Source organism: Pan troglodytes, chromosome 3 (assembly GCF_028858775.2).
Source record: "Pan troglodytes isolate AG18354 chromosome 3, NHGRI_mPanTro3-v2.0_pri, whole genome shotgun sequence".
Classification (NCBI taxonomy): Eukaryota; Metazoa; Chordata; class Mammalia; order Primates; family Hominidae; genus Pan; species Pan troglodytes.
This window is the reverse complement of record NC_072401.2, coordinates 57331009-57358242: the sequence shown is the minus strand read 5'-3', so window position 1 is coordinate 57358242 and position 27234 is coordinate 57331009.

The following is a 27234-nucleotide window of genomic DNA, read 5'->3' as shown; positions in this document are numbered from 1 at the left end:
TAAGGTGTATAGAAAGAAAAAAAGAGAGAGAGACAGAGAGCTAGAGAGACTCATTTTAAAGAAATGGCTCAAGCTTAAAATCTGCAAGACGTGAACAGGCTGCAGATCCAGGGAAGAGTTGACGTTGCAGTCTTGATCATGAAGACAGTCTGAAGGCAGAATTTCTTCTTCTCGGGGAATCTCAGTCTTTCTTCTCCTAAGGCCTTCAACTGATAAGATGAGGCCATTCCATATTGTGGAGAGTAATCTGCTTTATTCAAAGTCTGCTGATTTAAATAGTAATCACAGCAACAACATTCCTTTACAATAACGTCTAGCCTAGTGTACCATAGCTTAGCTAAGTTGACATATAAAATTAACCTCACACACATTATACTTGAAAGAAGACCTAGGCTTACGTTGTTCCTCTTCTACAAAATTGGCTCACCATTTATGATTAGTTATAAACACCTAGCAACAACTTCTGTAATTGTTGGCAATGTGGCACCTAAATAACTAAATGAAAAATATAGTTCCAAGCTGATACCAGCATTTGTAATGGAGCTTACTCTTTCCTTCCTGTACAAGTTTGGCATCAAGTAACAGCCAGTATTTGTGGCCTCCACAAATTTAAGACCTGTAGTAAGGAAGATTTTAATACTCCCCCAATTCCTGTTCTTTGTAGGTTATATTAACCCTCCAAGAGTGGAGAAATTTGTTTCCTCTTCTCCTCCAAACGTTAAATGTATGTATTAAAAATTTTCCTCCATCATAAAGTCATTCTAGTTTAAGCATCTTGATTCAGGTGCTTCAGTGACTATTAGCAACTTACTGTCTTTGAATTGCCCACCCGACTGTGCTTTGTGCACTTAGCTCATCATCACAATGTGTACTTACGTATATCTTTTAATTTTCTGTTTACTTGTATTTCTAAGCATTTTAACCCTGGGTATGAGTTTTACTCTTTAAAGTTATGTATTATGCCTTCTACATTCTTTTTGAACTCCCATATTTCCTAAAGAATATTTAAAATTATAATTTTTTATCTTTAAAACAATATGAGGCAGAATATTATTTATGAAATTACAGGTGAATTCTAGGATAATCCTAGAACTATTCTAATACAGTATTTAATAACTGCTTTTTAAAATGGTGGCTGAGACAAGTTATGAAAAAAAGTCCCAACAATTCCAGTGGTACATTGTACTTCATTGCTTTTATATGTTAACTAGATGAGCACTTTTGCCTTCTTTAAAATGAAAATGAGTAATTAGGATTTAAACCCTTAAATTAAAAATGGATTTGAATGTTCACAATTGCTTATCAACCTGGAGATGTCTCAACTACTTCCATAACCACATAAAAACTGGAAAAATAACCCCTGAAACATGAACCATCTAACTAAATTGTGTTTGGTATATCTTAGTATAAAGCTACCCAAAGATAACCTTCATTTTATTTTATTTTGATTATGGAAAAATCCTTTATGTTTTACATGTCAAGAAAATGGTATGCAAAACAGTGTTTTAGTTTTGGTGCTCACCATAAATTATCCCCAGAATGAGAAGCAACAAGTCAGCATTTAAGTTCTAACACAAAGACATAAAGGTCTAACACCATCAAAGAACACCTGCAAAAATTATAAGAGGTAGATGCCTTTTCTTTTTTGATAACCTTCATTTTAAATGTCATCTGCAGCCCATCTGGTCTCTAACATATGGAATACCCAAGACCTCAATGGAATGTCTCCTTCCCTATGGCAACTAGGACCATATGCAAAATCCTCCACTGACAGGCTAAGAAATATAAAAAGAAAAAAATCTTTTTGGTGCCTTTCCATCGGCAAACAAAACATCGTAAAAAAAGAAAAGACACTGCAAAAGTTATTACAGCTTTCAGATTTAAACAATAAAAAAATCCTAACCACTGAGCATACAATGTGAATTATTACAGCCTATGACTAATCACCACAGAATAATTCCACTGGTGCCTGATGGGGGAATATCCTTAATTACAGAAGATATATGTTGTAAGCTTATCAGCACTTTAAACCACTAAATTTGATTAACGTCAGCAATGTTAGCATATGAAGGATTGCTCTGCAAGATGAAAAGAAGTTTGTCCTTTGTTTATTTGGTGGTTTATAGTAGATTGTGAAATAAAGGAAGCAAAGCATAAAATACACGGCATGAGACCTAGACCTTTGCTATGCAGAAGATATGCATGCATTGTGCTGGTGGCAAAGAGTAATCATGGATGTGCGGATCATCTAAAAAACTTCCAAAGCAGCAGAATGAATGTTTTCTACCCATCACCACTCACCCACTGTGGTCAAAACCAGAAGCTATTGAAAAGGTGCATAGAAGAGAAAGTATACTCATATGGTTTGGATCTGTGTCCCCGCCCAAATCTCATGTTCAATTATAATCCCCAATGTTGGAGGTGGGGTCTGGTGGAAGGTCATTTGATCATGGGGGGTGGATCCTTCTTGAATGGTTTAGCATCAGCTCCTTGGTGCTACTCTCATGATATAGTTTTCATGAGATCTGGTTATTTAAAAGTGTGTAGCCCCTCCCCACTCTCTCTCTCTTGCTCCTATTGCAGCCATGGATATGTGTGCTCCCCTTTCACCTTCCACCATAATTGTATGTTTCCTGAGGCCTCCCCAGAAGCAGAAGCCACTATGCTTCCTGTGCAGCCTGCAGAACCGTGAGCCAATTAAACCGTTTTTCTTTATAAATTGCCCAGTCTCAGGTATGTCTTTACAGCAGCACAAGAACGAACTAAAACAGATACCCAATGGAGGAGAGCAAGAGACAGTGCCATTCCCAAGAAGTTGTCACATAAAGGAAATGGCAGATGGCTTTCTAGTACTGGTTCTGCCTCTTACCACCTTTGTGATTTTTGAGCAAATCATTTTAATTCTCCTGTCCTCAATTTCTTCATATCTAAAATTAAGGAACTGGAATTAATGATACCTCAAAGAATCTGTGAGTCTCTAGCATCCCACAGAAGCTGAGAATGAAGAGGAAATCTTAACACAGTGTTGGCAATTTTGCAGGAGCTGAGATAACATCACCTGGCTGACATCACATGGACCAGCACCAATTCTCAGGTAACTTGGAGACAAAGCTAGATACCAGATAGAAGAGAGAGTTAACATGTTATTTAGGAACTAGGCTGCCTCTAAAAAGAGCTTCTGGTAGGATTAGATTGTATAATTAATTTGTGGCTGAATTAAGTTGCTATTCTAAGTTACTGATTAAAAAAAAACTTCACATGCTTTATTTAGATTGTAAGCAGGGGCTTCTCAGAGGTCTAGAGGGGTTCAAACCATTTTTAATTTTTGAGGTTTCTCAAGTTTAAAAATAAATACCAAAACAAGGTTCAAAAACTCTGACATATTTTCAGTGCTCATGGTAGACAAAATAGCATCTTTAACATTGAAAAACACAATGCAATATAATTGTGTTATTCACAAGATAATGATAAGTTTCTAGAGAAAAGTTTACTATCACCTTGGACAATGTTGTCTAGCAAAAGGGCATAAGTATAAGACTGGTACACACCTTCTTTATTCATTTTCATTTAAATTATATGCATTTAAATGCACATCTTATTTAATGATAACAGCAAAAGCTGAAACCTGAGGTCCTCTTTGCATGCCCTTTGCTAGGCCCCTGTAACTTGAGGCTTTGTTCACATAGGCTATACACGAACCTGTCCTCTGGTGCTCGTACAGGTAGAACCAATTTAACTCTAACCTCCCATACGACCACTGCTCAGAAATGAATTCTTGGAGTAAAGTGAACAGTAGACAAGAACTTTGTTGTGATCTACTGAAAGGGCTGATTTTTCTCCTAGAATATAAAGGCTTCTGCTATTAAACAACTACATAATCCAAAATGACCTGGGTAGTGCCCCTTAGGGAACTTACAAATTTAGGTGCAGCTTTATCTTTGATAACTTAATTTCAAAATGCACTCCAAAATAGTTCAATAAATTGCTCTTGTGGTTCAAAAACTTTAGAATAATCACTTCACACATTTGTACATCTGCCATCCTTGTTTTTCTATAGCGGATGAGGAACTGTTCTTTCTGAGAGCAAGTAGTTTGTGATATTTGTTTGTAGTTGAAAACAATTCAATGACATTGCAAATATAGAGAACCACCTTGTAAGTTTTAACTGTAAAACAAACACCCCCATTTATCTAATAATTGTTTCAAGTGATATAAACTTCGGAGGAAAAAGAAGGGAAAAATACTGTTTCAAACTACTCAGGATTAAAATTTCACCTATCACAAGACTTGTCCACTTTCTAAAAAATATGGTTTTAAAGTAATGCTAATATCCACAATATTTCATAAATATAGTCAACTCGTATCTTACCCAAGTGTAGATATGAAAATTAGCTTGTAAGGTGAAACCTGATTATGGAGAAAATTACCCTTTGAAATTCCTTAGGTCAACTGTGAGAATCCATGGCTTTATGTATACAATTCTACGTAATATTTTTAAAAATTAACATTTAAGATAGTGACGCTGAGCTAGCAAGAAACAAAACAAAAGTATGTATGCCAATGTGTGAACACTGAAACCGTTATGCCTTTAAGGAGAAATAGATGGAGGATTCTAAAAGCCTTTCATGCTTGCCTTCAGGGTTTACTCCATTATATTTAATATTAAGCTTCTCTAGTTGTAACACACATTAGTAGATTTGGTTGTTGTAAAAAATTCATAAGACATCCTTTTTTTTTTTTCTTTCATTTTACAAAGTATGGAAGGCCCACTGTCTGCTACCACCTAACCCATGGCCTGCTACATAGTAGTTGTATTAGTCCATTTTCACGCTGCTGATAAAGACATACCCGAGAGTGGGCAATTTACAAAAGAAAAAGGTTTAATTGGACTTAACAGTTCCACGTGGCTGAGGAAGCCTCATAATCATGGTGGAAGGCAAACAGGAGCAAGTTACATCTTACGTGGATGGTGGCAGGCAAAGAGAGGTTGTGCAGGAAAACTCCACCTTATAAAGCCATCAAATCTCGTGAGAATTATTCCCTATCATGAGAACAGCATGGGAAAGACCCGCCCCCATGATTCAATTATCTCCCACCGGGTCCCTTCCATAACATGTGGGAATTATGGGAGTACAATTCAAAACGAGATTTGGGTGGGGACCCAGAACCAAACCATATCAATAGTGTCATTGGAAATGGGGTCTTGATCCAGACCCCAGGAGAGGGTTCTTGGATCTCACACAGGAAGAAATTCAAGCCAAGTTGCAAAGTGCACTGAAAGAGACAGTTTATTGAAGCTGCTTTGTTACAGAGTAGGGCACCCTCAGAAAAGCAAAAGGAGGAATTTAACATCTTTTAGATTTTCTTAAATAGGGGTATTGTCTACGTAAAGGCTAAATTAAGCTGCTTGCCTTCAGGGTTTACTCCCTTAAAGTAACAGGATGACAAAATTTATTATTCTATTGTCTTAAATAAAACTATCCCGACATTTTAGTGTATGAGTACATCAAAGCATAACTGTTGCTATCTTGAAAGCATATATTGTTATTGGTATTGGGACATCTGGATTCTCTGTTGTTGTGGGAGTGTGTCCTTTCTTGTAGGTATCTTTAGGCTGTTTCCTCAACTATAAACATCTTAGGACCATTGGTTGTGACTGGCAAGGGATGTGCCTTGTTAGTCTCAAGATGGAGCTGAACTTAAAATGATGTTACTGTGGCTCTTCTAGGCTCCTGCTTTCCTAACAGTAGGTACTCAGTAAATGCCAACTGTTCATTGAGAAGTTGCAGAGAACATGGTCCCAGTCCCTTGTCTTCACAAGCTGGAATGTCTCACCATTGCACTACTGAGCAGCTATTGCTCTTATGCCCACAGGTGCAATAGACAATGAGACTGACAAGAGATTGATGGGTGCTTTGAAGCAGATGCAAATGCACCTGCAGCAAATGCAGAGCCCAGGCAGGTAGCGTAACTGAGGCAAGTGGCTCAGGTGGGGACTTATGTAAACTAAAGAGGCCACATCTGCCTAAGAGGAGCAAGTGCTGTGCACTGAGCTGCAGCAGAAGATTGTCTTGTGAAGAGCTGTTTCCTCTCTGTCCGCTTCCACCCCAAAGAGCAAATCCTACTTTTTACATAGAATGTCCCTATGTAGTTTTGTCTGAACTAAATAACAAAAACAATTGTCCCCAGCCTTGCTTCTCACAATCATAGTCACCACTGAGACTTTATTGCAGGGTCCTAGACAGAGCACACAGTCAAGAGTTGTTCTCGGAAACCTTTTATGTGGAGGCCAGGAGACTGAGAGAATGGTGGTACCAGATAGACTCTCAAAAACCAGAGTGACAATTAATGCAGCAATAGGAAAACATGTTTATTATATGCAGAACCCAAGGAAGTCTATCAGTTTGTTTCCTGTGGGGAGATTTTACTGATGTCTGAAAAGATTCAAAGCCGAGACACATCTACTAAAATGGAAACTGATCTGACAAGAACACCTACCTGGAGGATGAAATTACAAGAGCTGCTAATCTTGTGTTTCTGGGCACTGGCAAACCAGTGGCTGAGACTGATGGAACTCTCTCTCTTTGTCTCATTATTTCTCACTGAAAAATTTTATGAAAGTATGTTAGGTACAAAAAGGAAGACGAATAAGAGTGTAGAAATTTTTCCCTTCTCCAAAAGCATCCGGACCCACATCTACTCTTGAAACTAGCATGCTTGACCAAAAGGTGTTTTCTTTGTTATTGAGATGTTCTTGCAGCCCCCAAATTGACAAGCTATGTTTCACAACTTCCTTTTTACAGTATACAGTATTTACGGTACTTGTTGATATAGAGGAGACAGAAAATATCCTAAAGAAGAGCTCATGGTAACATCTAAAAAGGCCTCCCCTTCTTTTCTCTTCCTATTTTTATTAGTTTTTATACTTGCTCCTCATTCCAACTAGTCTTGTCTCAGCTTGCCAACTTTGCAGACTAGGAATGCTTTTGGAAAGCCTAATTTGGAATGTTTCCTTGACTCAGGTGGGGTATACAGAGTTTGGCCAGCTCTCATCCAGAGCAAGAGCTGCCCAAACGAACCCCAAGGAATGTCTCTCAGCACGCTATCTGCAGTGGCGCGCCCAGGAGAAACACTATCCCGAGTGCTAACCTTTGAGGCACAGCCTTTTATTCTCCCCAGTGGAACTTTTTCCACTGAATTGTTCCTTGTGAGTTTTATGGAGGACCATGTTTTGGATACAAAAATCAGTAAATTTTACAGTGAGTAAGGGATTTTTCTTTCTCTGTATCAGATATGCTTAATTATTTTATCTTTTAAATAGAATCCTTTCTCCCACAAAAATGGACTATATGTACCAGTCATCAAATTATCAGTTTATGTAGCTCATAATGACATGACACTATGGAGGTTTATAAGAAATTAGTCAAACAATGTGAAGCTATTGAGTTTAAAGTATTTTTAAAAATCCTAAATTGTCTGCCTTTGCTGCATTGATTGAAAAAAAATGGCAGTTATAATAAGTTACCCCACCAATGTTTTAAAGAGTATCTTGTAACTAATATTTAAATAAATTCAGTTACATTTGCCTGTCATTATTAACTCCATGTAAATCAAATAGAGTAGCACTGTCCATTAGACTCTAAGATGATGAAAATGATCGATGCTTTTCCTGTTTAGTATGATAGTCACCAGCCTCAGGTGGTTTTGAGTAGTCAAAATGTGGCTAATATGACTGATAAACTGGATATTTAATTTTACTTAATTTTAATAACTTTAAATTTAAATTATTTAGCCATAGGTAGTTAGTGGCTATCATTTGGGGCAATGCAGGGCTACAGACTTACTACTCAAAATGCAGCCACCTACAGGAAGCATCATCTTCACCTGGAAACTTGTTAGAAATGCAGCTTTCTGGTCCCACCTCAGGACTACTAAATCACAATCTGCATTTTAATAAGCCCTCCAACAAGGTGTGTGTGCATTAAAATTTGAGATCTAGAAGGGTAGTATCTCAACACTGGCTGCACTGGTAATATTCAGTTAAACTTAAGAGTACCTAAGAGCCTTTCAGGGGGTTAATGTGTTCAAAATATTTTCAAAATTAAAAGCCACTGCCTTTTTCATTGCTTCAGCATTTGCATTGATAGTATGAAAGCAATGGAGGATAAAACCTTTGGTACTTTAGCATGAATCAAGACACTGGTACCAAACTACAGAAGTAGTCATTAATTTATTTACTGCCACACACTTGCAGGAAAAAAGAGGGGAGTGCAGTTACACTTTAAAATGTCCTTGATGATACAGCAAAATGCACTTATTTTCTTAAGCCTTGACCACTGAAAACAAGTTTTTAATATTCTGTGGTTTAAAAAAAAAGTACGTATAAAGCATTACCACTGCAAATGGAATTAAGATTTTAGAAATACAGTATTTGCCTGTAGAATCTTGGCATCTTCCTACTGCTGCAAGACTTTTCTTTGAGATTGATGGTAATATTAACAACTGCATTTAAAAGGCCTAAATAATTCAGGAAATCAATATTTTTAAATGACTAATGTATGAGCAAAAGATCCATTCAAAAAGTAGGATCAGATAATAAATTTTAATGTAACAGAGTGCATGTTTATTGATATAGTGTCAGATTTCCACATTGTATATAACCTTTAAGAAACTGCCATTTGTGAAGTTCTGATGTAGTAGCAAAAAAAAAAAAAAAACCCACAATCATCTGAAAATCTTAAAATACTCCTCTTTTCCAACTATGAGCCTGAATTTTCTTTGCGTGGTTCAACCTAAACAATATAGCAGAATACAGAAGCAGGTATCTTCTATCAAGCTGGACATTAAAGAAATGTGCAAAAAAAGAAAACCAATGCTATTCTTTAACTAATTTTTTTGTCTTGGAAATAATAGTCACTTTTCATTAAAAATATCACGTATATTAATACGTTATGCACTTACTGTTATTTTAAAGGAAATTCTATTTTTTAAAAAATTTTCAATTTCGAGTACGATAAAAGTTGATAGATACACCCCCATAGACAAAAGCTGTAAGGAATTCTAAGATAACAAGTATGAGTGCTGCTGGCTTACAGGATGCCTTGATAAGAAAGAAGAGAAACAAAGCTGAGAATCACTATTCCCTCCACCCAAAAGCTGGGTATTGGCTGCTCCCAATGACTCAGAAGAAAAAAAAAAACCACTATGCATTCTTAGAATAGAAAATGTGGAGTATCCTCAGACAGAATTATCCTGAGGGGATAGTTCTCAGACAGAAGGAGCAAAGAGATAATAGGAAATAGAAGCATTCATGGAGCCAGGTGATGTTGAAAAGGAAGGCAGTAGTTTGCTTGCAAATTCTTTCTGTATCTGCCAGATTGTCGGAGAATTCCTCTGAAACTCAAAAAATGCTTGTCAGGAGTGGGTTTCTTGTGGAAATTGGTCATCTAGAATGAAGCAAACAGAAATGTGCACCGGTAGAGGGTGGTAGGGGAAATCCTCGCTGATATTTGAGGAACATATGAAGATCCATTTCTAAAGAATACTAGATATACAACTAATATTGTATAGTTACCAAAGGAGCATGCCCTCCAAATCGCTCACTCTCACACTCCATCATAAATATTTACATTCTAAAGAATAGTGGAAATACAACTCATATTGTGTAGTTACCAGTGGAACATGCCAATTGCTCACTCAATCATGTGTATTTATTTTCAAGGTTGTGTTTAGTAATTTAGGGAATAGATTAGTGTACAGTAATTTTCTGTGGTTAGATTTTTAGCTGTCACTAATGATGTGTGATTAGTTTGTTGGAAGAAGCACCCACTGAGGAGCCTTGCTGGGCAGTCTCACCTCATCCTACAGGGGGTAAGAGGGGACGTTACCTTGTAAAGATCAAGGATTCACAACCCCTCTTGTCACCTACCAGCTATTAAACCCTTAACGCTCTGTGTGGTTCCTGCCCCCCAGTTAGACTAATTAAAAATTATTAACAGGTAGACAAATTATTTGACTGCAATGTGTAGGTATCTCAGAGTGCAAACATTGAAAAATTGGTAATTTACAGGTGCACAATATTATTGCAAGCGCTTTAGTGAAGATTAAAATCCTTGAGTTTTGTCATTCTCTTGCTCTAAAAACTTCCTACTCTTCTCACTTGCCTGTTCCCCCACCCTTAGTGTTGAATTTTCATTGGTTAGAAAGTTAAGCAGCAAAAAAAAAAAGGACAGACCTTTAAAAAGCTTCAAAAAATCACTTGGAGAATACAGGTAACATCAGATGCTGAAAAGAAACAACACTAGCAAGGATTTGAAACTCTGAAGAAAAGACAAAGTTAATTTCTAAAAAAATTGGAAAAGAACTTGCATAGTATTTTGAAAATCCACATTTCCATAGGGAGGAAAAGAATTAAAATTCTGAGCTCAGTTATCTATTTGCCTCTCAGAGTAGCATGTTTACCATTATGCCAAATTATATAGCATAAAAAGTGACAGGTTTTGTTAGTCTTACAGCCCAGAACTTCTAGTCTTGTCAGAAAATATAGATAGATAGATAGATAGACAGATAGATAGATAGATAGATAGATGATAGAGAGATAGATGTGCTCTTGTCCCCTCCCACCTCCAGGATCCTTGCTGTTAGTCCAGCCCTAACGTGTACCACAATTCTAACAAGGATTCTTGAGAAAATATCTGAATTCATTGGTGCACTACAGGATGGAGTGTGCTATAATGTTACATCAGAAGCCAGAACAATCGGAAGTTGAACTTTTGAGCAACTAGTTGTACAACTGGAAAACCTATTTTTTTCTACTCTGATTTGATTGTTTTCAGTTTGTTAATTCATCTGATTGCAAGCAGCTAAGTTTCACACCTGCCCATAAAGCAAAAAGCAAGTATTTTCTTGCCCCTCAAATACTTCAGATTTCTTTTAAAAAAAATTCTAATTTGAAGAAAATAAATGTGTTACACTTCCTCATCACATAAGAAGAATGACAGTGCTAGAATTCACATTGCTAGATTATTTTAAAATATTTACAAAAGAGTAATTTGCCATCATATCTATTTCATGTGTTTATTTTTGTATTCATAATTAAGTATACCATAGGGTTAAAGGAGAGCAGGTACTATGTCCACCACCACTCCCCATACAATATGATGACCCTGTACTCACCCAGTATTCCAAAAAAGTCATCCTATTTCCCAGAGAGAATTAAAAATTCAGAGACAAATTATAGATTTGGAAAACTAGTTGTGCACAATATCTCAAGAGATTAATTTTGCAACATGATAAAAATCTACAAATAAAAAGGGCAAGTAACAATATAAGAAAATAAGCAAACCCTATGAATTAAGAATGTACAAAATAATATATAAAGAAGGCAAATAAGAAAACGAAAATATGCTCCAGCCCACCGGATCAAAAAAAAATTCAAATTAAAATAACAATGTGATATAATTTGCCACCTATCAGATTGGTAACAATTAAAAAGAGTGATGGTATTCTAGTCTACTGAGAACACAGAACATTATCATCATTTGCCACAACATTTTGCAAAAATATCTGGCAAAATCTAATGATTATTAAAACATACACACATTTGACTCATTTAGCCCACTTTTGGCACCTGCCATGACAACCCATAGAAAAATTCCATATATATGCACATTTATCTTAGTACTTTGTAGCAAAACACACAGATACACACACACACACACACACACACACACACCCTGAAAACAATCTGAAAGTCCACCAACAGTGGAAAGTTTGATTACATTACAACACATTATATTGGGGAATAATATGTAGCCACGAAAAAGACTGGATTAAATCTTTGTGATTGTAAAACTGGATCGTTGTCTATGATGTATTATTAAATAAAAATACAAGTTGCAAAGTAATAGATGAGGTACTATTATCCCTTTTAAAAACAAGAAAACAGTTTTTTTGTGAATATAGTTTTATCTGTGTTTGTCTTAGAGAAAGATGTAAAAAGAAATTCACACTAATTTATTAACAATGGTTACCGTAGTAGAGGGTAGGAGTGGACAAGAAATGAATTGTGTTAATTTTCTATATACCTATTATTTTTAAAGCTCATAATATTTTGAGCTTCCTATTTATTCAACTGGGTGGTCTTCTATACTAAAGGGTCCTTGCTTGTTCTTCTTTGTAAGCCCACACATGGTATATGTTAAGAAATGTGAAGGAAGATACCTTTGGCTCTCTTTGACCCTTCTGAGGGAAGAAAAAAGAAAAACTTGTAAACAGAGAAGCAACAATATTTCAATTGTGGCATATGATTCAGAACATGAAAGTGGTAACCAGAACATTCTGTTTTCTCCCCAATTCAAGAGAAGTTGATTGCAGCATCGATGTTCCAAAAGCAATTAGCAGATTTGTACTGGTAACCAAGGTTTTTCTAATTTTGTGGTAGTCAGTTCCAGCTTCAATCAACAAAAGGATACTGGAAATTTCCCACTCTCCTTTTTGTTGCCAACCTCTTCAGCATCATCTAAATATAGTGACCCTCTGGTACCCTATCCTCCAACAACTAAATTCCTTTGTAGCTCTTGAAACATGCCTTGATTGTCCCAGTTCTGGACTTTCATGCATATGTTCCCCATATTTGAAACTCTCCTCTCCTCCCCTTTCCCACATCACTCATTCCTCATTCAGGCATCAGGATAAAAAATCACCTTCTCTAGTAAGCTCTCTTAGGCAAAATACTAAATTATGAGCCTCTGCTGCATGCTCTCCTAACACCCTACTCTGACCTTCTCATGCCATAGTATTCACCATAAATGCTATTTTAATTATTAGTTGCTTAGCTACCAAATTCAGCTCCCTGAGGGCAAGAACCAAGTCTGTATCATTCTATGTTGTAGCCCCAGTATCTGGAACGTGTGAGGCACACTGTAGTAATAATAATATTGGTTTAGTGCTTACATTGTGTCAGTCTGTGGGCTAAAGACTTCATACACATTGTCTCATTTAATCTACTGATAACCCCTAACGCTATACTATTCTATCTCTTTATGAATATATATATTTGTCAGATGCTATCTATAATAATAATCTCTGGTCTCTGTTTTTCCTCTAAAATATCCTATGCTCTGACCGCATCAAAACCCAGTCTTTTTTTCTGAGATACAGTTCCTTGTGCTAACACAACAAATAAACAAAAAAAAAAATTATGTAAAATCCATGTGATAGGACATGCATTTTCATGGGGCATACAATAAGAAACAATGCCTTAAGCCCAAATGGTGGAAATTTGTGTATTCCAGCTGGACTAATAAGATGACATTTTTAGGAAGGAGGTTTTAAATAATGACTTCATAGATCACATCTTTTGGAGACCATCTACATTGCCTATTTGGAAGGACAGTACTGGGTTTGAGGCACCTTTGTCAGTGAGTAGGCCTGCTCCAGGACTTGGAGGTATCACTTCATATCTGTATATCTTCTAACAATAGCAAGTAAGAAAGGAACTATATTCATTCATGTTTTGGTGGTATTGATTTCAATTAGGCGTTTACTTAAAAAAAAAACCCAAACAATAGAAACTCTGTCTGCATCTGCCCCAGTAACACATGAACTACAGAAGGTTTTGGAGTCTGCTGTAAAGTACTAAACCACCCACACTCCAGTGAGATGGGGTTGGGCGTGAAACTGACTTCCCAGGTGCTGGGGATGGAGAGTTCTTCTCCTTGACACTCAAGCTCTCAGGAGTCCCCTTGAGATCAGACCACCAAAAATGCTGAGTCACACGTGAACATGTGAAAAAGTTCTATGGTATTGGTTCCCTATGTGGCAGGAATGGCAGCCAAGCCCCCCAGGCAGAGATACTTGGCTTTCCTCCTGAGTAGTCAAGGCTAGTAAGCCAACAAAGTAGCTGAAGAATGAGGACAGGCAATTCCAAATATGTGGCCAAAAATTCTTCCTTTGACAACTTAAAAGAAGAACTTCACAATGCTGGTCTGGAGGTATTTGGAGCAAAGGAGGTAAAATCTGAATGGTGGATGGATTAATGAAAGTGGGAAAGAAATAGAGGGTATATAGGGGGAAATGGCAGATAGAAGGCAGGACTAACTTGCAGCTCCCACTCCAATGGAAAGAGCAGCATATGGTGATGCACATCATCAACTTTTGCTCCAGGAACTACAATAGGAACATCTCAGGAAAGCTGAGAGAATCCACAGACCCTTTGAAGGAGGTAGATTGCTGCTGCAGGCTCCATGGGACAGCCAAGGAACTGTGAGTCTGTTTGCTTTCTTAGCTAGGAGGCTTGTAGCCTAGGATAAATTCTCAGCCCTGCTCACTGGCTACCTGGAAATAAACTCAGTGCTGTTGTTGGGGGCACTGTGGAAGTGAAACCAGCCTTTTCGGCTGTGGGCTGCATGGGAGCTGGGTGAGGCCTGTGGCTGCCAGATTTCCCCTACTTCCCTGGTAACCTATGTGACAAAGCAGAGGCAGCCATAATCCCCCTGGGAACGTAACTCCATTGGCTTGGGAACTACGCCACCATCTCCCACAGACACAGTAACTGCAGCAAGCCCTGCCCAAGGAGAGTCTGAGCTCAGACACACCTAACTCTGCTCCCACCTGATGGTCTTTCTCTACTTGCCCTGGTAGCTGAAGGCAAAGGACACAATCTATCAAAACCTATGAGATAGAGCAAAGACAGTGCTAAGAGGAACGTTCATAACATTAAATACCTACATCGAAATGTCTGAAAGAGCACAAATAGACAATCTAAGGTCACATCTCAAGCAGCTAGAGAAACAAGAACAAACCAAACCCAAACACAGCAGAAGAAAAGAAAAAACTAAGATCAGAGTAGAACTAAATGAAATTGAAACAAACAAAAACAAGACAAAAGATAAATTAAACAAAAAGGTGGTTCTTTGAAAAGATAAATAAAATTGACAGGCCATTAGTGAGATTAACTAAGAAAAGAAGACAGAAGATACAAATAAGTTCAATTAGAAACACAAAGGGAGATATTACGATCAATACCATAGAAATACAAAATATCATTCAAGGCTACTATGAACACTTTCACATGCACAAACTAGAACTCCTACAGTAGATGGATAGATTCCTGGAAATATGCAACCTTCCTAGATTAAACCAGGAAGATATAGAATCTCTGAACAGACCAAAAATAAGCAGCAAGATTGAAATGGTAATTAAAAGGTTACCCCCTAGAAAAGTCCAGGACTAGATGAATTCACAGCTGAATTTTATTAGACATTCAAAGAAAAATTGATACCATTCCTATTGACAGGATTCCAAAAGATAGAGAAACAGGGAATCCTCCCTAAATCATTCTATGAAACCAGTATTACCCTAATACCGAAACCAGAAAAAAACATAACAAAAACAGAAAATTTCAGGCCAATATCTCTGATGTGCATAGATGCAAAAATCTTCAACAAAATACTAGCTAACTGAATCCAACAGCTTATCAAAAAGATAATCCACAATGACCAAGTGGGTTTCATACCATGGATGCAGAGAGGGTTTAACATCCACAAGTCAATAAATGTGACATACAACATAAACAGATTTAAAAACAAAAATCACATGATCATCACAATAAATGCAGAAAAATCAGGTGGAAAAATCCAGCATCCCTTTATGATTAAAATCCTCATCAGAATCAGCATAGAAGGGACATACCTTAGGGTAATAAAAGCCATCTATGACAAACTGACGTCCAACATTATACTGAATGGGGAAAAGTTGAAAGCATTCCCCCTGATAACTGGTACAAGACAAGGATGCCCACTTTCACCACCTCTATTCCACATAATACTAGAAGTCCTAGCCAGAGCAGACAACGGAGAGAAATAAAAGGCATCCAAATTGGTAAGCAGGAAGTCAAACTGTCACTGTTTGCTGATGGCATGATTGTATACCTAGAAAACCCTAACTACTCATCCAAAAAGCTCCTAGAACTGGTAAATGAATTCAGCAAAGTCTCAGGATACAAAATTAATGTACATAAATCAGTAGCCCCGCTATACACCAACAGCAATGAAGCTGAGAATCAAATCAATAACTCAATCCCTTTTACTGCAAAAGAAATAAAATACTCAGGAAATACATAACCAAGGAGGGAAAAGAGCTCTACAAGGAAAGCTACAATACACTGCTGGAAGAAATCATAGACAACATAAAAAAATGGAAACATATCCTATGTCATGGATGAGTAAAATCAATATTGTGAAAATGACCATACTGCAAAAAGCAATCTACAAAATTCCATGCAATTCCCATCAAAATACCACCATCATTCTTCACAGAACTAGAAAAAAAATTCTTTAAAACCAATAAAGCGCCCACATAGACAAAGCAAGACTAAGTAAAAAGAACAGATCTGAAAGCATCACATTACCCAACTTCAAACCATATAATAAGGCCATAGTCACCAAAACAGCATGGTACTTGTATAAAAATACACACATAGACCAATGAAACAGAATAGAGAACCCAGAAATAAAGTCAAATACTTACAGTAAATGGATCTTTGACAAAGCAAACAAAAATATAAAGTGGGGGAAAGGACATCCTCTGCAACAGATGGTGCTGGGATAACTGGCAAGCCACATGTAGAAGAATGAAACTGGATCCTCATCTCTCACCTTATACAAAAATCAATTCAAGATGGATCAAAGACTTAAGTCTAAGACCTGAAACTGTAAAAATTCTCGAAGATAACATTGGAAAAACCTTTCTAGACACTGGCTTAGGCAAAAACTTCCATGACCAAGTACCCAAAAGTAAATGCAACAGAAATGAAGATAAATAGATGGAACTTAATTAAACTAAAAAGCTTCTGCACAGCAAAAGAAATAATCAGCAGAGTAAACAGGCAAGTCACAGAGTGAGAGAAAATCTTCACAAACTATACATCCAACAGAGGAATAATACCCAGAATCTACAAGAAACTCAAACAAATTAGCAAGATAAAAACAACCAATCCCATCAAAAAGTAGGCCAAGGCAATGAAGAGACAGTTCTCAAAAGAAGATATAAAAATGGCCAACAAATGAAAAAATGCTCAACATCACTAATTACCAGGGAAATGCAGAGCAAAACCACAATGCAATACCACCTTACTCTTGCAAGAATGACCACAATCAAAAATTCAAAAAATAATAGATGTTGGCAAAAATGTGGTCAAAAAGGAACACTTTTACATTGTTGGTGGTAATGTAAACTAGTACAACCACTATGGAAAACAGTGTGGAGATTCCTTAAAGAACTGAAAGTAGACCTACCATTTGATCCAGTAATCCCATTACTGAGTATCTACTCCAAGGAAAAGAAGTCATTATACAAAAAAGATACTTGCATACCCATGTTTATAGCAACACAATTTGCAATTGCAAAAATATGCGACCACCCCAAATGCCCATCAATCAATGAGTAGATAAAGAAAATGTAGTATATATATCCCATGGAATACTACTCAATAAAACCAAACAAAATAATGGCATTTGGAGCAACCTGGATGAAACTGGAGAGCATCATTCTAAGTGAAGTAACTCAGGAAGGATCCAAACATCGTATATCCTCACTCATAAGTGGGAGCTAAGCTATGTGGGTGCAAAGGCATAAGAATGACACAATGGACTTGGGAAAGGATGGAGTTGGGTGAGGGATAAAAGACTACACATTGGCTACAGCATACATTGCTCAGGTGATGGGTGCACAAAATCTCAAAAATCACCACTAAAGGACTTATTCATGTAACCAAACACCACCTGTTTCCCAAAAACCTATTAAAATAAAATAAATAAATAAATAAATAATTTTTTAAAAAAAGAGGGAGAGAAATAGACACTGTCAAAAGAGTATGGAATAGCTAAGTAAGATGGGCAAACTTGGTACCTCCATCCTGCCATTTAGTGGTAACAGGTCCCTCTGGCACAGGAGTCCCTGGTACTGGTTGGTGGTCTGAGGGTTGGGGACCCCCACACTAGAGGTTCCATGGCCTGTTAGGAACCTGGCCAGACAGCAGGAAGTGAGAAACAGACCAGCAAGCATTACCACCTGAGCTCTGCCTCCTGTCAGATCAGTGGCAACATTAGATTCTCATAGAAGCATGAACCCTATTGTGAACTGCACATGAGAGGGATCTAGGTTATACACTCCTTGTGAGATTCTAATGCCTCCTGATGATCTAAAGTGGAACAGTTTCATCCCCAAACCTTCCCACCCCAACCCACTCTCTATCCATGGAAGAACTGTCTTCCAAGAAACTGATCCCTGGTGCCAAAAAGGTTGTGGAGACCATTGCTGTAGCAGGTTATTCAACTACTCTACATCTGACTTCTATTCATTTCACAGAAGGCTTTCCTACTCATTACATCATTTACTTCTGAGGGAGAGCTGTGGGACAAATAGCTTTCTCTCTGTTTTACAGATGAGGAAACTGAGGCCCAAACAGATTAAATGATTTGCACATAGTCGACTAGCTCTGAAAGGAGAGAGCTAGGACATATTCCATATTCCATATGGTGGTGTACACATAGTGTATTAAGAAATTCAGGGTGGTGATTGGCTCTTCCACTCACCCCAGGACAGATAAACTAAATATAGAAAAATCTTCACATGGCAACTAAAGGATGCACACGCCCATTTCCTTCATATGAAAAACAAATTTAAATAACAACAATAAAAATAAAACAACAATGGTCAAAAACCTGGAAACAGATGGTAGAGCCATCCCCTCAGTGATATTATGATAGCCCACAGCAAGGAAAACATAAAGTTTAGGAGCTAAGAATAACCTTAGATAACTACTAACTCAACTACATTCACTTTATAGTTGAAGGAAATACTGGCAAAATTCCAAGTGGCTTTGCCTGGTTCCAGAGTGAGATAGAATGAGTTAGTGTGAGAACCAAAGTGTCTGTCTCCTCTGCTTGTTCTAGTTTGAGCAGTTTTTATTTATTTATTTATTTTTTGACAGGGTCTTGCTCTGTCAGCCAGGCTGGAATGTAGTGGTGCAATCTTGACTCACTATAGCCTCGGCTCCAGCAGTTCTTCTGCCTCATCCTCCTGAGTAGCTGGGACCACAGGTTTGCACCACCACATCTGGTTATTTTATCATTATTATTATTTGTAGAGACAAGTCTCATTATGTTGCCCATGCTGGTCTTGAACTCCTGAGCCCAAGTAATCCTCCTGCCTTGGCCTTCTAAAATGCTGGGATTAGAGGTGTGAGCCACTGAGGCTGGTAGAGCTTCCTGACAACAGGAATCAATTATTTGTATTTAAATACTTCTGGAGGAAGGAGCAAGGGAGAATAAGAGAGAGAAGTAAGAGAGGAAGGAACTAAAACCAATTTCTCACAATTTTTATTCTTGTATCTTTTTTTATGACACAATAAATAAGACTATGTATTAGTCTGTTTTCACGTTGCTATAAAGAATGGCCTGACACTGGTTGATGTATAAAGGACAGAGGTCCGATTGGCTCACAGTTCAGCATGGCTGGGGAGGCCCCAGGAAACTTACAATCATGGCAGAAGGCAAAGGAGAAGCAACACACTTTCTTCAAAGGTGACAGGAATGAGAATGAACACAGGAAGAACTTACCAAACACTTATAAAACCATCATATCTCATGAGAACTCACTCATATCAAGAGAAAAGCATGAGGGAACTATCCCCATGATTCAAACACTTCCACCTGGTCTCTCCCTTGACATGTGGGGATTATGGGAATTATGGGGATTACAATTCAAGATGATATTTGGGTGGGGATGCAAAGCCTAACCATATCATTCTGCCTCTGGCCCCTCCCAAATCCCATGTCCCTTTCACATTTCAAAACCAATCATTCCTTCAATTCCCTGAAGTCTGAATTTTTTCTAGCATTAACCCAAAGCCCAAGTCCAAAGTCTCATCTGAAACAAGGCAAGTCCCTTCTGCCTATAGGCCTGTAAAATCAAAGCAAATTAGTTACTTCCTAGATACAGAGGGGGTGCAAGCATTGGGTAAATACTCCCATTCTCCAAATGGGAGAAATTGGACTACAGGCCCCATGCAAGTCTGATATCCAGCAAGACAGTCATTAAATCTTAAAACTCTGAAATGATCTCCTTTGACTCCATTTCTTGCATCTAGGTTACACTGATGCCAGAGGTGGGTTCCTATGGCCTAGGGCAGCTCCACCCCTGTGGCTTTGCAGGGTACAACCCCCTCAGCTGCTTTCATGGGCTGGCATTGACTCTCTGTGGTTTTTCCAGGTGCACAATGCAAGCTGCCAGTGAATCCACCATTCTGGGGTCTAGAGGGTGATGGCCCTCCTCCCACAGCTCCACTAGGCAGTTTCCCAGTGGGGGCTCTGTATGGGGGCTCCCAGCCACATTTTTTTCTGGACTTCCCTAGCAGAGGTTCTCCATGAAGGCTACACCCTTGCAGCAAACCTCTGCCTGGACATCCAGGCCTTTTGATACATCCTCTGATATCTAGGCAGAGGTTCTAAAACCTCAGTTCTTGACTTTTGTGCACCCACAGGCCCAACACCACTTGGAAGCCACCAAGGCTTTGGGCTTACACCCTCTGAAGCAACAGCCTGAGCTGTAGGTTGGCCCCTCCTAGCCATTTCTGGGATGCAGGGCACCAAGTCCTGAGACTACACAAAGCAGCAAAGCCCTGAACCTGGCCCAGGAAACCATTTCTTTCTCCTAGGTCTCCATTCCTGTGATGGGAGGGTCTACTATGAAGACCCTGATATGCCCTGGAGACATTTTCCTCATTTCCTCAGTGATTAACATTTGATTTCTTGTTACTTATGCAAATTTCTGCAGCTGGCTTGAAATTCCCCTCAGAAAATGGGCTTTTTATTTCTATCACATTCTCAAGCTGCAAATTTTCTAAAGTTTTATGATCGGCTTCCTTTTAAACGTAAGATACAATTCCAAATAATCCCTTTGTGAATGCATAAAACTGGATGCTTTTTTTGGTTGGTAGGCTATTAATTATTGCCTCAATTTCAGAGCCTGTTATTGGTCTATTCGGGGATTCAACTTCTTCCTGGTTTAGTCTTGGAAGGGTGTATGTGTCCAGGAATTTATCCATTTCTTCTAGATTTTCTAGTTTATTTGCATAGCGGTGTTTATAGTATTCTCTGATGATAGTTTGTGTTTCTGTGGGATCGGTGGTGATATCCCCTTTATCATTTCTTATTGCGTCTATTTGATTCTTTTCTCTTTTCTTCTTTATTAGTCTTGCTAGTGATCTATCAATTCTGTTGATCTTTTCAAAAAACCAGCTACTGGATTCATTGATTTTTTGGAGAGTATTTTGTCTCTCTATCTCCTTCAGTTCTGCTCTGATCTTAGTTATTTCTTGCCTGCTGCTAGCTTTTGAATGTGTTTACTCTCGCTTCTCTAGTTCTTTTAATTGTGGTGTTAGGATGTCAATTTTAGATCTTTCCTGCTTTCTCTTGTGGGCATTTAGTGCAATAAATTTCCCTCTACACACTGCTTTAAATGTGTACCAGAGATTCTGGTATGCTGTGTCATTGTTCTCATTGGTTTAAAAGAATGTCTTTATTTCTGCCTTCATTTCCTTATTTACCCACTAGTCACTCAGGAGCAGGTTGTTCAGTTTCCATGTAGTTGAGTGGTTTTGAGTGAGTTTCTTAATCCTGAGTTCTAATTTGATTACACTGTGGTCTGAGAGACAGTTTGTTACAATTCCTGTTATTTTACATTTGCTGAGGAGTGCTTTACTTCCAACAATGTGGTCAATTTTGGAATAAGTGCGATGCGGTGCTGAGAAGAATGTATATTCTGTTGATCTGGGGTGGAAAGTTCTGTAGATGTCTATTAGGTCCACTTGGTGCAAAGCTGAGTTCAAGTCCTGAATATCCTTGTGAATTTTCTGTTTCATTGATCTGTCTCATGTTGAGAGTAGGGTGTTAAAGTTTCCCATTATTATTATGTGGGAGTATAAGTCTCTTTGTAGGTCTCTAAGGACTTGCTTTATGAATCTGGGTGCTCCTGTATTGGGTGCATATATATTTAGGATAGTTAGCTTTTCTTGTTGAATTGATCCCTTTACCATTATGGAATGGCCATCTTTGTCTCGTTTGATCTTTGCTGGTTTAAAGTCTGTTTTATCAGAGATTAAGATTGAAACCCCTGCTTTTTTTGTTTTCCATTTGCTTCGTAGATCTTCCTCCATCCCTTTATTTTGAGTCTATGTGTGTCTCTAAATCCAGGACCAGATGGATTCACGGCCGAATTCTACCAGAGGTACAAAGAGGAGCTAGGGCCATTCCTTCTGAAACTATTCCAATCACTAGAAAAAGAGGGAATCCTCCCTAACTCATTTTATGAGGCCAGCATCATCCTGATATGAAAGCCTGGCAGAGACACAACAAAAAAGAGAATTTCAGACCAATATCCCTGATGAACATCAATGCAAAAATCCTCAATAAAATACCAACTAACAGAATCCAGCAGCACATCAAAAAGCTTATCCACATTGATCAAGTTGGCTTCATCTCTGGGATGCAAAGCTGGTTCAACATGTGTGAATCAATCAATGTAATCCGTCATATAAACAGAACCAAAGGCAAAAACCACATGATTATCTCAATAGATGCAGAAAAGGCTTTCGATAAAATTCGACAGCCCTTCATACTAAAAACTGACAATAAACTGGGTATTGATGGGACGTATCTCAAAATAATATGAGCTATTTATGACAAACTGACAGCCAGTATCATACTGAATGGGCAAAAACTGGAAGCATTCCCTTTGAAAACTGGCACAAGACATGGATGCCCTCTCTCATCACTCCTATTCAACATAGTGTTGGAAGTCCTGGCCAGGGCAATCAGGCAGGACAAAGAAATTAAGGGTATTCAATTAGGAAAAGAGGAAGTCAAATTGTTCCTGTTTGCAGATGGCATGATTTTATATTTAGAAAACCCCATTGTCTCAGCCCAAAATCTCCTTAAGCTGATAAACAACTTTAGCAAAGTCTCAGGATACAAAATCAATGTGCAAAATCACAAGCATTCTTATACACCAATAACAGACAAACAGAGAGCCAAATCATGAGTGAACTCCCATTCACAATTGCTTCAAAGAGAATAAAATACCTAGGAATCAAACTTACGAGGGATGTGAAGGACCTCTTCAAGGAGAATTATGAACCACTGCTCAGTGAAATAAAGGAGGACACAAACAAATGGAAGAACATTCCATGCTCATGGATAGCAAGAATCAATATCATGAAAATGGCCATACTGCCCAAGGTAATTTATAGATTCAATGCTATCCCCATCAAGATACCAATGACTTTCTTCACAGAATTGGAAAAAACCTCTTTAAAGTTCATATGGAACAGAAAAAGAAGTCACATTGCCAAGACAATCGTAAGCAAAAAGAACAAAGCTGCAGGTATCACACTACCTGATTTTAAACTATAGTACAAGGCTACAGTAACCAAAAGAGCATGGTACCAAAACAGAGATACAGATCAACAGAGCAGAACAGAGCCCCCAGAAATAATACCACACATCTACAACTATCTGATCTTTGACAAACCTGACAAAAACAAGAAATGCAGAAAGGATTCCCTATTTAACAAATGGTACTGGGAAAACTGGCTAGCCATATGTAGAAAGCTGAAACTGGATCCCTTCCTTACATCTTATACAAAAATTAATTCAAGATGGATTAAAGACTTAAATCTTAGACCTAAAACCATAAAAACCCTAGAAGAAAACCTAGGCAATACCATTCATGACATAGGCATGGGCAAGGACTTCATGTCTAAAACACCAAAAGCAGTGGCAACAAAAGACAAAGTAGACAAATGGGATCCAATTAAACTAAAGAGCTTCTGCACAGCAAAAGAAACTACCATCAGAGTGAACAGGCAACCTACAGAATGGGAGAAAATTTTTGCAATCTACCCACCTGACAAAGGACTAATATCCAGAATCTACAAAGAACTTAAACAAATTTACAAGAAAAAATCAAATAACCCCATCAAAAAGTGGGTGAAGGATATAAACAGACACTTCTCAAAAGAAGACATTTATGCAGCCAACAGACACATGAAACAATGCTCATCATCACTGGCCATCAGAGAAATGCAAATCAAAACCACAATGAGATACCATCTCATGCCAGTTAGAATGGCGATCATTAAAACGTCAGGAAACAACAGGTGCTGGAGAGGATGTGGAGAAATAGGAACACTTCTACACTGTTGGTGGGAGTGTAAACTAGTTCAACAATTGTGGAAGACAGTGTGGTGATTCCTCAAGGATCTAGAACTAGAAATACCATTTGACCCAACCATCCCATTACTGGGTATATACCCAGAGGATTATAAATCATGCTACTATAAAGACACATGCACGTGTATGTTTATTGTGGCACTATTCACAATAGCAAGACTGGGAACCAACCCAAATGTCCATCAATGATAGACTGGATTAAGAAAATGTGGCACATATACACCATGGAATACTATGGAGCCATAAAAAAGGATGAATTTTTGTCCTTTGTAGGAACATGGATGAAGCTGGAAACCATCATTCTGAGTAAACTGTCGCAAGGACAGAAAACAAAACACCACATGTTCTCACGCATAGGTGGGAAATGAACAATGAGAACACCTGGACACAGGGTGAGGAACACAACACCGGGGCCTGTCATGAGGTGGGGGGGGAGGGATAGCATTAGGAAAAATACCTAATGTAAATGACGAGTTAATGGGTGCAGCACACCAACATGGCACATGTATACATATGTAACAAACCTGCACATTTGTACATGTACCCTAGAACTTAAAGTATAATAAAAAAGAAAAAAAAAAACTAAATGCTTTTAAGAGCACTCACATCATTTCTTGAATACTTTGCTGCTTAGAAATTTCTCCCACTCGTACCCTAAATAATCTCTTTCAAGTTCAAAGTTCCACAGATCTCTAGGGCAGGGACAAAATGCCTCCAGTCTCTACTAAAGCATAGCAAGAGTAACCTTTATTCCAGTTCCCAACAAGTTCCTCATCTTCATCTGAGACCACCTCAACCTGGATTTCATTGCTCATATCACCATCAGCATTTTGGCCAAAGCCATTCAGCAAGTCTCTAGAAAGTTCCAGACCTTCCCACATCTTCCTGTCTTCTTCTGAGCCCTCCAAAGTGTTCCAGCCTCTGTCTGTTACCCAGTTCAAAAGTCACTTCCACATTTTCAGGTATTCTTATAGCAGTACCCCAGTCTCTATGGTACCAATTTACTGAATTCATTCATTTTCCCACTGCTATAAAGAACTGCCCGAGCCTGGATAATTTATAAAGGAACGAGGTTTAATTGACTCACAGTTTCACATGGCTGGGGAGGCCCCAGGAAATTTCAATTATGGTGGAAGGCAAAGGGGAAGCAAGGTACCTTCTTCATAAGGTGGCAGGAAGAAGAATGAACATACAGGAGGAACTACCAAACACTTATAAAACCATCAGATCTTATAAAACTCACTCACTATCATGAGAACAACATGGCGGAAACTGCCCCCATGATTCAACCACCTCCACCTGGTCTCTCCCTTGAGATGTGGGGATTATAGGGATTATGAGGATTATAATTCAAGATGATATTTGGGTGGGCACACAAAACCTAACCATATCAGACCATAATCAGAGTGAACTGAAACACTTTTGCAAAGATGGGATTTCAATTTTAAGATGTATTATCCAAGCTGTGGCCAAGCTTTCTTCTTTCTAACACTTAAACTTGAGAATATTTACAATTATGTTTATTACAATGTAATTACAATGGGAAAAATTTGAAAACAATTCATTTACCCAAAAGTAAGGAATCAGCTATATGAATTATAATCTCTTTTATGAAAAAATATACAATTATTTAAATCATGTTCCATAAAAATATTTAGAGACAAAGGTAATTGTCTACAATACAGCATTAATGAAAAATGGAATATAAAAATTGGCTACATAGAGTGTAATTCCAATTTTGTATTTAAAAGTAGAGATGAAGAGAATAAGCCAAAATATTAATGGTGGTAATAACTCGTGACAGTGAGTTATTATGACTGACAAGAAATACTACAAGTGTTTTAAATTTTCTTCTTTATACTACTCTGTATTTTCTAGATTTTTCTAAAATGTACATTTATTGATTCTATTTATAATCTCACAAAGAATAAATTATAAATTTACACTATTGTATGATACTATCCAGTGTTGTCAAGAACATGTAGAAATGGACATATGCTGTGTTAAGAGCACATAGTACTACTAAAATTGCATTTTAGAAGTACAGTTTCACAGTATGACACAAAATTTGGCTATCACTCTCCTAGAAAGTTATCGTAAGAATATTTAAGAGAAGTATGCAAGAATTCAGAACATTTGGATCTAAGAAAATAATAAGATGCATAGATTACATATTTCATAACAAATCCCAGCAGTCTGGTCAGTAACTCACAATTAAATATCTTAATATTTCTCTAACAAATATATAAAGTGTAAAACTGAGCAGGATAAATAAAGACTATAAACAGCCTTCTATGAGTTCTAGACAGGTGGTGACACAAAATGAATTTTCACCAAACACTGGAAAATATATGTGGTTTACATACCTTTTTAATTGTCAGAATGATAGAAAAGAGAATGCAGACCTCTGCTTCAAGAGATGTTCATGAGAGCATCATTTATTATTCAATTAAATGTATATTAATAATGGATTAGCTAGGAGTAGTGGCTCATGCCTGTAAACCTAGCATTTTGGGAGGCTGAGGCAGGAGAATAGATTGAGTCCAGGAGTTTGAGACAAGCCTGGGCATCATGGCAAAACCTTGTCTCCACAGAAAAATACAAAAATTAGCTGAATGTGGTGACACACACTTGTAGTCCCAGCTACTTGAGAGGCTGAGGTGGGAGGATCACTTGAGCCTGGGAGGTGGAGGTTGCAGTGAGCCAAGATTGTGCCACTGCACTCCAGCCTGGGTGGCAGAGTGAGACTTTGTTTCTAAAAATAATAATAATAATGGATTAGTTTAAAAGAAACTATGGTAATAGTAATACAATTAAATAATATTCATAAATTGAAAGGATATCAATTAGTATTCATTTAAATAGAATGAACTTCATAACATATTACTGAGTGAAAAAGTAAGTTGCAAAATGACATTATCAAGAATTTCTGTTTCTTGAA